At 35.4% G+C, this 14,083-nt stretch overlaps 10 non-coding genes across 10 annotated transcripts; all 10 read right to left on the bottom strand.

The window, feature by feature from the left end:
- Positions 1-314: 314 nt before the first annotated feature.
- TRNAS-UGA (transfer RNA serine (anticodon UGA)) lies at positions 315-396 on the bottom strand. The gene has a single exon. It is a non-coding gene; the product is annotated as a tRNA-Ser (tRNA).
- A 1,334-nt stretch (positions 397-1,730) lies between these two features.
- Positions 1,731-1,812, bottom strand: TRNAS-UGA (transfer RNA serine (anticodon UGA)). Its single transcript has one exon. It is a non-coding gene; the product is annotated as a tRNA-Ser (tRNA).
- A 1,346-nt stretch (positions 1,813-3,158) lies between these two features.
- Positions 3,159-3,240, bottom strand: TRNAS-UGA (transfer RNA serine (anticodon UGA)). Its single transcript has one exon. It is a non-coding gene; the product is annotated as a tRNA-Ser (tRNA).
- A 1,346-nt stretch (positions 3,241-4,586) lies between these two features.
- TRNAS-UGA (transfer RNA serine (anticodon UGA)) lies at positions 4,587-4,668 on the bottom strand. The gene has a single exon. It is a non-coding gene; the product is annotated as a tRNA-Ser (tRNA).
- A 1,346-nt stretch (positions 4,669-6,014) lies between these two features.
- TRNAS-AGA (transfer RNA serine (anticodon AGA)) lies at positions 6,015-6,096 on the bottom strand. The gene has a single exon. It is a non-coding gene; the product is annotated as a tRNA-Ser (tRNA).
- Positions 6,097-7,442: 1,346 nt separating this feature from the next.
- On the bottom strand, positions 7,443-7,524 carry TRNAS-UGA (transfer RNA serine (anticodon UGA)). The gene has a single exon. It is a non-coding gene; the product is annotated as a tRNA-Ser (tRNA).
- A 1,346-nt stretch (positions 7,525-8,870) lies between these two features.
- On the bottom strand, positions 8,871-8,952 carry TRNAS-UGA (transfer RNA serine (anticodon UGA)). Its single transcript has one exon. It is a non-coding gene; the product is annotated as a tRNA-Ser (tRNA).
- Positions 8,953-10,298: 1,346 nt separating this feature from the next.
- Positions 10,299-10,380, bottom strand: TRNAS-UGA (transfer RNA serine (anticodon UGA)). Its single transcript has one exon. It is a non-coding gene; the product is annotated as a tRNA-Ser (tRNA).
- A 1,346-nt stretch (positions 10,381-11,726) lies between these two features.
- TRNAS-UGA (transfer RNA serine (anticodon UGA)) lies at positions 11,727-11,808 on the bottom strand. Its single transcript has one exon. It is a non-coding gene; the product is annotated as a tRNA-Ser (tRNA).
- Positions 11,809-13,154: 1,346 nt separating this feature from the next.
- Positions 13,155-13,236, bottom strand: TRNAS-UGA (transfer RNA serine (anticodon UGA)). Its single transcript has one exon. It is a non-coding gene; the product is annotated as a tRNA-Ser (tRNA).
- Between the last annotated feature and the right edge of the window lie 847 nt (positions 13,237-14,083).

The following is a 14,083-nucleotide window of genomic DNA, read 5'->3' as shown; positions in this document are numbered from 1 at the left end:
GGATTAACAGACAGTATGTCAATGATTAAAGATTCAAGCTTCTCTTCCAAATACTTGTGCATTATTACCCGATCTCACATTTTCTCTGTAATGACGACAAGCTAAAAAATTGTTGCCAGCGCATGAAATCTTGAATGGATCACTCTGCCATTGACATTCAACTACCACTTGCTAAATAATTTAAATAACCCTCATACGCTGCTGGAACACTTCTGTCCATATTTCTCTTTCCAGGATTAAATTTAAGATTGATACAAGGTGTAATAACAATTAACCAACCATGCGCATCTTTCAGTGAAGATGACAAACTAAACCGTAGTCGGCAGGATTTGAACCTGCGCGGGGAAACCCCAATGGATTTCAAGTCCATCGCCTTAACCACTCGGCCACGACTACTGGTGATGAAAAATGTGTTTGCTGGAAATGACATTTTCTGCATTTTAAGATAATTTCATAATGAGTGGAAACTCTTACTTGACAATGTTTGAAATAATAGAGATTGTTACTAAAGTGCTTTGTAGGTCAGATAAAGAAATCATCAGGTCCCAACGAGATTAGAACTCGGATCTCTGAATTAAGTGATCAAAAGTGCTTGCCATTACACCAAGTTAGCCCTTTCCAAGAGGTTTTTGGAAATAATTCTCTCAGACTTTAGGCCACAAAAGAGTCAATTTGAATTGCATTTATCTGATGGCACCCTGCAACATATTTATTTTGGTTTAAACAGGTAAACACTTGTGTTAAAAAAAAGAATTTGGAACAAGATTTTTTATCTGATTTATATGCAGAATTAAGTGCATGCTTTGTAAGTTTGTCCAAAGAACCGTGAATTTGGTGAACCTTTGCCTAGTTTCCAAAATAAATGTACAGGAATAAATTTAATAGTGTGCTGATTCACAGATTGAATTTTTTCAGTATTTTAGGGGGATAGCGTAGTAACCGAAATCTGTCATTTTACTATGTTTGCAGCACAAGAGAACACAAAAAAGTGCTTTGTAGGTGAAAAATAGAGACCATGAGATGTCACTGACATTTGAACTTGCCTCTCATCAACCTCCTGGCCACAATAACCTCTTGAAATCTAGTGCTCAGGTGGAGATTTTATTTCTGTATTTTGTAGGGATTTAAAAGTCGCTGAGAACAGTCATTTGACTATATTTGTAATAAGATAGATTATGAAGAAAGTGCTTGGTTAGTGAGAAAAAGAAGTCATTAGGTGTTATTGATAATTAAACATCAGAACACCTTAACAACTTGGCTACAAATAAGTGTTTAACACAGCCACAACTCCAAGTGCTTAGCTGAACATTAATTGCTCCATATTTAGAAGGATCTGCAAAGTCACTGAGAGCTGTCATTCGACTATGATTTTAACATGAGTCATTTTCTTTAAAGTGTTTAGCAGATAAGTAAATAATGGAAATATTGGATTAACAGACAGTATGTCAATGATTAAAGATTCAAGCTTCTCTTCCAAATACTTGTGCATTATTACCCGATCTCACATTTTCTCTGTAATGACGACAAGCTAAAAAATTGTTGCCAGCGCATGAAATCTTGAATGGATCACTCTGCCATTGACATTCAACTACCACTTGCTAAATAATTTAAATAACCCTCATACGCTGCTGTCCATTTTTCTCTTTCCAGGATTAAATTTAAGATTGATACAAGGTGTAATAACAATTAATCAACCATGCGCATCTTACAGTGAAGATGACAAACTAAACCGTAGTCGGCAGGATTTGAACCGGCGCGGGGAAACCCCAATGGATTTCAAGTCCATCGCCTTAACCACTCGGCCACGACTACTGGTGATTAAAAATGTGTTTGCTGGAAATGACATTTTCTGCATTTTAAGATAATTTCATAATGAGTGGAAACTCTTACTTGACAATGTTTGAAATAATAGAGATTGTTACTAAAGTGCTTTGTAGGTCAGATAAAGAAATCATCAGGTCCCAACGAGATTAGAACTCGGATCTCTGAATTAAGTGATCAAAAGTGCTTGCCATTACACCAAGTTAGCCCTTTCCAAGAGGTTTTTGGAAATAATTCTCTCAGACTTTAGGCCACAAAAGAGTCAATTTGAATTGCATTTATCTGATGGCACCCTGCAACATATTTATTTTGGTTTAAACAGGTAAACACTTGTGTTAAAAAAAAAGAATTTGGAACAAGATTTTTTATCTGATTTATATGCAGAATTAAGTGCATGCTTTGTAAGTTTGTCCAAAGAACCGTGAATTTGGTGAACCTTTGCCTAGTTTCCAAAATAAATGTACAGGAATAAATTTAATAGTGTGCTGATTCACAGATTGAATTTTTTCAGTATTTTAGGGGGATAGCGTAGTAACCGAAATCTGTCATTTTATTATGTTTGCAGCACAAGAGAACACAAAAAAGTGCTTTGTAGGTGAAAAATAGAGACCATGAGATGTCACTGACATTTGAACTTGCCTCTCATCAACCTCCTGGCCACAATAACCTCTTGAAATCTAGTGCTCAGGTGGAGATTTTATTTCTGTATTTTGTAGGGATTTAAAAGTCGCTGAGAACAGTCATTTGACTATATTTGTAATAAGATAGATTATGAAGAAAGTGCTTGGTTAGTGAGAAAAAGAAGTCATTAGGTGTTATTGATAATTAAACATCAGAACACCTTAACAACTTGGCTACAAATAAGTGTTTAACACAGCCACAACTCCAAGTGCTTAGCTGAACATTAATTGCTCCATATTTAGAAGGATCTGCAAAGTCACTGAGAGCTGTCATTCGACTATGATTTTAACATGAGTCATTTTCTTTAAAGTGTTTAGCAGATAAGTAAATAATGGAAATATTGGATTAACAGACAGTATGTCAATGATTAAAGATTCAAGCTTCTCTTCCAAATACTTGTGCATTATTACCCGATCTCACATTTTCTCTGTAATGACGACAAGCTAAAAAATTGTTGCCAGCGCATGAAATCTTGAATGGATCACTCTGCCATTGACATTCAACTACCACTTGCTAAATAATTTAAATAACCCTCATACGCTGCTGGAACACTTCTGTCCATATTTCTCTTTCCAGGATTAAATTTAAGATTGATACAAGGTGTAATAACAATTAACCAACCATGCGCATCTTTCAGTGAAGATGACAAACTAAACCGTAGTCGGCAGGATTTGAACCTGCGCGGGGAAACCCCAATGGATTTCAAGTCCATCGCCTTAACCACTCGGCCACGACTACTGGTGATGAAAAATGTGTTTGCTGGAAATGACATTTTCTGCATTTTAAGATAATTTCATAATGAGTGGAAACTCTTACTTGACAATGTTTGAAATAATAGAGATTGTTACTAAAGTGCTTTGTAGGTCAGATAAAGAAATCATCAGGTCCCAACGAGATTAGAACTCGGATCTCTGAATTAAGTGATCAAAAGTGCTTGCCATTACACCAAGTTAGCCCTTTCCAAGAGGTTTTTGGAAATAATTCTCTCAGACTTTAGGCCACAAAAGAGTCAATTTGAATTGCATTTATCTGATGGCACCCTGCAACATATTTATTTTGGTTTAAACAGGTAAACACTTGTGTTAAAAAAAAAGAATTTGGAACAAGATTTTTTATCTGATTTATATGCAGAATTAAGTGCATGCTTTGTAAGTTTGTCCAAAGAACCGTGAATTTGGTGAACCTTTGCCTAGTTTCCAAAATAAATGTACAGGAATAAATTTAATAGTGTGCTGATTCACAGATTGAATTTTTTCAGTATTTTAGGGGGATAGCGTAGTAACCGAAATCTGTCATTTTACTATGTTTGCAGCACAAGAGAACACAAAAAAGTGCTTTGTAGGTGAAAAATAGAGACCATGAGATGTCACTGACATTTGAACTTGCCTCTCATCAACCTCCTGGCCACAATAACCTCTTGAAATCTAGTGCTCAGGTGGAGATTTTATTTCTGTATTTTGTAGGGATTTAAAAGTCGCTGAGAACAGTCATTTGACTATATTTGTAATAAGATAGATTATGAAGAAAGTGCTTGGTTAGTGAGAAAAAGAAGTCATTAGGTGTTATTGATAATTAAACATCAGAACACCTTAACAACTTGGCTACAAATAAGTGTTTAACACAGCCACAACTCCAAGTGCTTAGCTGAACATTAATTGCTCCATATTTAGAAGGATCTGCAAAGTCACTGAGAGCTGTCATTCGACTATGATTTTAACATGAGTCATTTTCTTTAAAGTGTTTAGCAGATAAGTAAATAATGGAAATATTGGATTAACAGACAGTATGTCAATGATTAAAGATTCAAGCTTCTCTTCCAAATACTTGTGCATTATTACCCGATCTCACATTTTCTCTGTAATGACGACAAGCTAAAAAATTGTTGCCAGCGCATGAAATCTTGAATGGATCACTCTGCCATTGACATTCAACTACCACTTGCTAAATAATTTAAATAACCCTCATACGCTGCTGGAACACTTCTGTCCATATTTCTCTTTCCAGGATTAAATTTAAGATTGATACAAGGTGTAATAACAATTAACCAACCATGCGCATCTTTCAGTGAAGATGACAAACTAAACCGTAGTCGGCAGGATTTGAACCTGCGCGGGGAAACCCCAATGGATTTCAAGTCCATCGCCTTAACCACTCGGCCACGACTACTGGTGATGAAAAATGTGTTTGCTGGAAATGACATTTTCTGCATTTTAAGATAATTTCATAATGAGTGGAAACTCTTACTTGACAATGTTTGAAATAATAGAGATTGTTACTAAAGTGCTTTGTAGGTCAGATAAAGAAATCATCAGGTCCCAACGAGATTAGAACTCGGATCTCTGAATTAAGTGATCAAAAGTGCTTGCCATTACACCAAGTTAGCCCTTTCCAAGAGGTTTTTGGAAATAATTCTCTCAGACTTTAGGCCACAAAAGAGTCAATTTGAATTGCATTTATCTGATGGCACCCTGCAACATATTTATTTTGGTTTAAACAGGTAAACACTTGTGTTAAAAAAAAAGAATTTGGAACAAGATTTTTTATCTGATTTATATGCAGAATTAAGTGCATGCTTTGTAAGTTTGTCCAAAGAACCGTGAATTTGGTGAACCTTTGCCTAGTTTCCAAAATAAATGTACAGGAATAAATTTAATAGTGTGCTGATTCACAGATTGAATTTTTTCAGTATTTTAGGGGGATAGCGTAGTAACCGAAATCTGTCATTTTATTATGTTTGCAGCACAAGAGAACACAAAAAAGTGCTTTGTAGGTGAAAAATAGAGACCATGAGATGTCACTGACATTTGAACTTGCCTCTCATCAACCTCCTGGCCACAATAACCTCTTGAAATCTAGTGCTCAGGTGGAGATTTTATTTCTGTATTTTGTAGGGATTTAAAAGTCGCTGAGAACAGTCATTTGACTATATTTGTAATAAGATAGATTATGAAGAAAGTGCTTGGTTAGTGAGAAAAAGAAGTCATTAGGTGTTATTGATAATTAAACATCAGAACACCTTAACAACTTGGCTACAAATAAGTGTTTAACACAGCCACAACTCCAAGTGCTTAGCTGAACATTAATTGCTCCATATTTAGAAGGATCTGCAAAGTCACTGAGAGCTGTCATTCGACTATGATTTTAACATGAGTCATTTTCTTTAAAGTGTTTAGCAGATAAGTAAATAATGGAAATATTGGATTAACAGACAGTATGTCAATGATTAAAGATTCAAGCTTCTCTTCCAAATACTTGTGCATTATTACCCGATCTCACATTTTCTCTGTAATGACGACAAGCTAAAAAATTGTTGCCAGCGCATGAAATCTTGAATGGATCACTCTGCCATTGACATTCAACTACCACTTGCTAAATAATTTAAATAACCCTCATACGCTGCTGGAACACTTCTGTCCATATTTCTCTTTCCAGGATTAAATTTAAGATTGATACAAGGTGTAATAACAATTAACCAACCATGCGCATCTTTCAGTGAAGATGACAAACTAAACCGTAGTCGGCAGGATTTGAACCTGCGCGGGGAAACCCCAATGGATTTCTAGTCCATCGGCTTAACCACTCGGCCACGACTACTTGTGATGAAAATCGTGTGAGCTGGAAATGACATTTTCTGCATTTTAAGATAATTTCATAATGAGTGGAAACTCTTACTTGACAATGTTTGAAATAATAGAGATTGTTACTAAAGTGCTTTGTAGGTCAGATAAAGAAATCATCAGGTCCCAGCGAGATTAGAACTCGGATCTCTGAATTAAGTGATCAAAAGTGCTTGCCATTACACCAAGTTAGCCCTTTCCAAGAGGTTTTTGGAAATAATTCTCTCAGACTTTAGGCCACAAAAGAGTCAATTTGAATTGCATTTATCTGATGGCACCCTGCAACATATTTATTTTGGTTTAAACAGGTAAACACTTGTGTTAAAAAAAAAGAATTTGGAACAAGATTTTTTATCTGATTTATATGCAGAATTAAGTGCATGCTTTGTAAGTTTGTCCAAAGAACCGTGAATTTGGTGAACCTTTGCCTAGTTTCCAAAATAAATGTACAGGAATAAATTTAATAGTGTGCTGATTCACAGATTGAATTTTTTCAGTATTTTAGGGGGATAGCGTAGTAACCGAAATCTGTCATTTTATTATGTTTGCAGCACAAGAGAACACAAAAAAGTGCTTTGTAGGTGAAAAATAGAGACCATGAGATGTCACTGACATTTGAACTTGCCTCTCATCAACCTCCTGGCCACAATAACCTCTTGAAATCTAGTGCTCAGGTGGAGATTTTATTTCTGTATTTTGTAGGGATTTAAAAGTCGCTGAGAACAGTCATTTGACTATATTTGTAATAAGATAGATTATGAAGAAAGTGCTTGGTTAGTGAGAAAAAGAAGTCATTAGGTGTTATTGATAATTAAACATCAGAACACCTTAACAACTTGGCTACAAATAAGTGTTTAACACAGCCACAACTCCAAGTGCTTAGCTGAACATTAATTGCTCCATATTTAGAAGGATCTGCAAAGTCACTGAGAGCTGTCATTCGACTATGATTTTAACATGAGTCATTTTCTTTAAAGTGTTTAGCAGATAAGTAAATAATGGAAATATTGGATTAACAGACAGTATGTCAATGATTAAAGATTCAAGCTTCTCTTCCAAATACTTGTGCATTATTACCCGATCTCACATTTTCTCTGTAATGACGACAAGCTAAAAAATTGTTGCCAGCGCATGAAATCTTGAATGGATCACTCTGCCATTGACATTCAACTACCACTTGCTAAATAATTTAAATAACCCTCATACGCTGCTGGAACACTTCTGTCCATATTTCTCTTTCCAGGATTAAATTTAAGATTGATACAAGGTGTAATAACAATTAACCAACCATGCGCATCTTTCAGTGAAGATGACAAACTAAACTGTAGTCGGCAGGATTTGAACCTGCGCGGGGAAACCCCAATGGATTTCAAGTCCATCGCCTTAACCACTCGGCCACGACTACTGGTGATGAAAAATGTGTTTGCTGGAAATGACATTTTCTGCATTTTAAGATAATTTCATAATGAGTGGAAACTCTTACTTGACAATGTTTGAAATAATAGAGATTGTTACTAAAGTGCTTTGTAGGTCAGATAAAGAAATCATCAGGTCCCAACGAGATTAGAACTCGGATCTCTGAATTAAGTGATCAAAAGTGCTTGCCATTACACCAAGTTAGCCCTTTCCAAGAGGTTTTTGGAAATAATTCTCTCAGACTTTAGGCCACAAAAGAGTCAATTTGAATTGCATTTATCTGATGGCACCCTGCAACATATTTATTTTGGTTTAAACAGGTAAACACTTGTGTTAAAAAAAAAGAATTTGGAACAAGATTTTTTATCTGATTTATATGCAGAATTAAGTGCATGCTTTGTAAGTTTGTCCAAAGAACCGTGAATTTGGTGAACCTTTGCCTAGTTTCCAAAATAAATGTACAGGAATAAATTTAATAGTGTGCTGATTCACAGATTGAATTTTTTCAGTATTTTAGGGGGATAGCGTAGTAACCGAAATCTGTCATTTTACTATGTTTGCAGCACAAGAGAACACAAAAAAGTGCTTTGTAGGTGAAAAATAGAGACCATGAGATGTCACTGACATTTGAACTTGCCTCTCATCAACCTCCTGGCCACAATAACCTCTTGAAATCTAGTGCTCAGGTGGAGATTTTATTTCTGTATTTTGTAGGGATTTAAAAGTCGCTGAGAACAGTCATTTGACTATATTTGTAATAAGATAGATTATGAAGAAAGTGCTTGGTTAGTGAGAAAAAGAAGTCATTAGGTGTTATTGATAATTAAACATCAGAACACCTTAACAACTTGGCTACAAATAAGTGTTTAACACAGCCACAACTCCAAGTGCTTAGCTGAACATTAATTGCTCCATATTTAGAAGGATCTGCAAAGTCACTGAGAGCTGTCATTCGACTATGATTTTAACATGAGTCATTTTCTTTAAAGTGTTTAGCAGATAAGTAAATAATGGAAATATTGGATTAACAGACAGTATGTCAATGATTAAAGATTCAAGCTTCTCTTCCAAATACTTGTGCATTATTACCCGATCTCACATTTTCTCTGTAATGACGACAAGCTAAAAAATTGTTGCCAGCGCATGAAATCTTGAATGGATCACTCTGCCATTGACATTCAACTACCACTTGCTAAATAATTTAAATAACCCTCATACGCTGCTGGAACACTTCTGTCCATTTTTCTCTTTCCAGGATTAAATTTAAGATTGATACAAGGTGTAATAACAATTAATCAACCATGCACATCTTACAGTGAAGATGACAAACTAAACCGTAGTCGGCAGGATTTGAACCTGCGCGGGGAAACCCCAATGGATTTCAAGTCCATCGCCTTAACCACTCGGCCACGACTACTGGTGATGAAAAATGTGTTTGCTGGAAATGACATTTTCTGCATTTTAAGATAATTTCATAATGAGTGGAAACTCTTACTTGACAATGTTTGAAATAATAGAGATTGTTACTAAAGTGCTTTGTAGGTCAGATAAAGAAATCATCAGGTCCCAACGAGATTAGAACTCGGATCTCTGAATTAAGTGATCAAAAGTGCTTGCCATTACACCAAGTTAGCCCTTTCCAAGAGGTTTTTGGAAATAATTCTCTCAGACTTTAGGCCACAAAAGAGTCAATTTGAATTGCATTTATCTGATGGCACCCTGCAACATATTTATTTTGGTTTAAACAGGTAAACACTTGTGTTAAAAAAAAAGAATTTGGAACAAGATTTTTTATCTGATTTATATGCAGAATTAAGTGCATGCTTTGTAAGTTTGTCCAAAGAACCGTGAATTTGGTGAACCTTTGCCTAGTTTCCAAAATAAATGTACAGGAATAAATTTAATAGTGTGCTGATTCACAGATTGAATTTTTTCAGTATTTTAGGGGGATAGCGTAGTAACCGAAATCTGTCATTTTACTATGTTTGCAGCACAAGAGAACACAAAAAAGTGCTTTGTAGGTGAAAAATAGAGACCATGAGATGTCACTGACATTTGAACTTGCCTCTCATCAACCTCCTGGCCACAATAACCTCTTGAAATCTAGTGCTCAGGTGGAGATTTTATTTCTGTATTTTGTAGGGATTTAAAAGTCGCTGAGAACAGTCATTTGACTATATTTGTAATAAGATAGATTATGAAGAAAGTGCTTGGTTAGTGAGAAAAAGAAGTCATTAGGTGTTATTGATAATTAAACATCAGAACACCTTAACAACTTGGCTACAAATAAGTGTTTAACACAGCCACAACTCCAAGTGCTTAGCTGAACATTAATTGCTCCATATTTAGAAGGATCTGCAAAGTCACTGAGAGCTGTCATTCGACTATGATTTTAACATGAGTCATTTTCTTTAAAGTGTTTAGCAGATAAGTAAATAATGGAAATATTATATTAACAGACAGTATGTCAATGATTAAAGATTCAAGCTTCTCTTCCAAATACTTGTGCATTATTACCCGATCTCACATTTTCTCTGTAATGACGACAAGCTAAAAAATTGTTGCCAGCGCATGAAATCTTGAATGGATCACTCTGCCATTGACATTCAACTACCACTTGCTAAATAATTTAAATAACCCTCATACGCTGCTGGAACACTTCTGTCCATATTTCTCTTTCCAGGATTAAATTTAAGATTGATACAAGGTGTAATAACAATTAACCAACCATGCGCATCTTTCAGTGAAGATGACAAACTAAACTGTAGTCGGCAGGATTTGAACCTGCGCGGGGAAACCCCAATGGATTTCAAGTCCATCGCCTTAACCACTCGGCCACGACTACTGGTGATGAAAAATGTGTTTGCTGGAAATGACATTTTCTGCATTTTAAGATAATTTCATAATGAGTGGAAACTCTTACTTGACAATGTTTGAAATAATAGAGATTGTTACTAAAGTGCTTTGTAGGTCAGATAAAGAAATCATCAGGTCCCAACGAGATTAGAACTCGGATCTCTGAATTAAGTGATCAAAAGTGCTTGCCATTACACCAAGTTAGCCCTTTCCAAGAGGTTTTTGGAAATAATTCTCTCAGACTTTAGGCCACAAAAGAGTCAATTTGAATTGCATTTATCTGATGGCACCCTGCAACATATTTATTTTGGTTTAAACAGGTAAACACTTGTGTTAAAAAAAAAGAATTTGGAACAAGATTTTTTATCTGATTTATATGCAGAATTAAGTGCATGCTTTGTAAGTTTGTCCAAAGAACCGTGAATTTGGTGAACCTTTGCCTAGTTTCCAAAATAAATGTACAGGAATAAATTTAATAGTGTGCTGATTCACAGATTGAATTTTTTCAGTATTTTAGGGGGATAGCGTAGTAACCGAAATCTGTCATTTTACTATGTTTGCAGCACAAGAGAACACAAAAAAGTGCTTTGTAGGTGAAAAATAGAGACCATGAGATGTCACTGACATTTGAACTTGCCTCTCATCAACCTCCTGGCCACAATAACCTCTTGAAATCTAGTGCTCAGGTGGAGATTTTATTTCTGTATTTTGTAGGGATTTAAAAGTCGCTGAGAACAGTCATTTGACTATATTTGTAATAAGATAGATTATGAAGAAAGTGCTTGGTTAGTGAGAAAAAGAAGTCATTAGGTGTTATTGATAATTAAACATCAGAACACCTTAACAACTTGGCTACAAATAAGTGTTTAACACAGCCACAACTCCAAGTGCTTAGCTGAACATTAATTGCTCCATATTTAGAAGGATCTGCAAAGTCACTGAGAGCTGTCATTCGACTATGATTTTAACATGAGTCATTTTCTTTAAAGTGTTTAGCAGATAAGTAAATAATGGAAATATTGGATTAACAGACAGTATGTCAATGATTAAAGATTCAAGCTTCTCTTCCAAATACTTGTGCATTATTACCCGATCTCACATTTTCTCTGTAATGACGACAAGCTAAAAAATTGTTGCCAGCGCATGAAATCTTGAATGGATCACTCTGCCATTGACATTCAACTACCACTTGCTAAATAATTTAAATAACCCTCATACGCTGCTGGAACACTTCTGTCCATTTTTCTCTTTCCAGGATTAAATTTAAGATTGATACAAGGTGTAATAACAATTAATCAACCATGCACATCTTACAGTGAAGATGACAAACTAAACCGTAGTCGGCAGGATTTGAACCTGCGCGGGGAAACCCCAATGGATTTCAAGTCCATCGCCTTAACCACTCGGCCACGACTACTGGTGATGAAAAATGTGTTTGCTGGAAATGACATTTTCTGCATTTTAAGATAATTTCATAATGAGTGGAAACTCTTACTTGACAATGTTTGAAATAATAGAGATTGTTACTAAAGTGCTTTGTAGGTCAGATAAAGAAATCATCAGGTCCCAACGAGATTAGAACTCGGATCTCTGAATTAAGTGATCAAAAGTGCTTGCCATTACACCAAGTTAGCCCTTTCCAAGAGGTTTTTGGAAATAATTCTCTCAGACTTTAGGCCACAAAAGAGTCAATTTGAATTGCATTTATCTGATGGCACCCTGCAACATATTTATTTTGGTTTAAACAGGTAAACACTTGTGTTAAAAAAAAAGAATTTGGAACAAGATTTTTTATCTGATTTATATGCAGAATTAAGTGCATGCTTTGTAAGTTTGTCCAAAGAACCGTGAATTTGGTGAACCTTTGCCTAGTTTCCAAAATAAATGTACAGGAATAAATTTAATAGTGTGCTGATTCACAGATTGAATTTTTTCAGTATTTTAGGGGGATAGCGTAGTAACCGAAATCTGTCATTTTACTATGTTTGCAGCACAAGAGAACACAAAAAAGTGCTTTGTAGGTGAAAAATAGAGACCATGAGATGTCACTGACATTTGAACTTGCCTCTCATCAACCTCCTGGCCACAATAACCTCTTGAAATCTAGTGCTCAGGTGGAGATTTTATTTCTGTATTTTGTAGGGATTTAAAAGTCGCTGAGAACAGTCATTTGACTATATTTGTAATAAGATAGATTATGAAGAAAGTGCTTGGTTAGTGAGAAAAAGAAGTCATTAGGTGTTATTGATAATTAAACATCAGAACACCTTAACAACTTGGCTACAAATAAGTGTTTAACACAGCCACAACTCCAAGTGCTTAGCTGAACATTAATTGCTCCATATTTAGAAGGATCTGCAAAGTCACTGAGAGCTGTCATTCGACTATGATTTTAACATGAGTCATTTTCTTTAAAGTGTTTAGCAGATAAGTAAATAATGGAAATATTATATTAACAGACAGTATGTCAATGATTAAAGATTCAAGCTTCTCTTCCAAATACTTGTGCATTATTACCCGATCTCACATTTTCTCTGTAATGACGACAAGCTAAAAAATTGTTGCCAGCGCATGAAATCTTGAATGGATCACTCTGCCATTGACATTCAACTACCACTTGCTAAATAATTTAAATAACCCTCATACGCTGCTGGAACACTTCTGTCCATATTTCTCTTTCCAGGATTAAATTTAAGACTGATACAAGGTGTAATAACAATTAACCAACCATGCGCATCTTTCAGTGAAGATGACAAACTAAACTGTAGTCGGCAGGATTTGAACCTGCGCGGGGAAACCCCAATGGATTTCAAGTCCATCGCCTTAACCACTTGGCCACGACTACTGGTGATGAAAAATGTGTTTGCTGGAAATGACATTTTCTGCATTTTAAGATAATTTCATAATGAGTGGAAACTCTTACTTGACAATGTTTGAAATAATAGAGATTGTTACTAAAGTGCTTTGTAGGTCAGATAAAGAAATCATCAGGTCCCAACGAGATTAGAACTCGGATCTCTGAATTAAGTGATCAAAAGTGCTTGCCATTACACCAAGTTAGCCCTTTCCAAGAGGTTTTTGGAAATAATTCTCTCAGACTTTAGGCCACAAAAGAGTCAATTTGAATTGCATTTATCTGATGGCACCCTGCAACATATTTATTTTGGTTTAAACAGGTAAACACTTGTGTTAAAAAAAAAGAATTTGGAACAAGATTTTTTATCTGATTTATATGCAGAATTAAGTGCATGCTTTGTAAGTTTGTCCAAAGAACCGTGAATTTGGTGAACCTTTGCCTAGTTTCCAAAATAAATGTACAGGAATAAATTTAATAGTGTGCTGATTCACAGATTGAATTTTTTCAGTATTTTAGGGGGATAGCGTAGTAACCGAAATCTGTCATTTTACTATGTTTGCAGCACAAGAGAACACAAAAAAGTGCTTTGTAGGTGAAAAATAGAGACCATGAGATGTCACTGACATTTGAACTTGCCTCTCATCAACCTCCTGGCCACAATAACCTCTTGAAATCTAGTGCTCAGGTGGAGATTTTATTTCTGTATTTTGTAGGGATTTAAAAGTCGCTGAGAACAGTCATTTGACTATATTTGTAATAAGATAGATTATGAAGAAAGTGCTTGGTTAGTGAGAAAAAGAAGTCATTAGGTGTTATTGATAATTAAACATCAGAA

This window comes from Mixophyes fleayi, chromosome 10 (assembly GCF_038048845.1).
Source record: "Mixophyes fleayi isolate aMixFle1 chromosome 10, aMixFle1.hap1, whole genome shotgun sequence".
Taxonomy (NCBI): Eukaryota; Metazoa; Chordata; class Amphibia; order Anura; family Limnodynastidae; genus Mixophyes; species Mixophyes fleayi.
The sequence above is the reverse complement of the archived record's forward strand: the minus strand, read 5'-3'. Positions and strand labels throughout refer to the sequence as shown.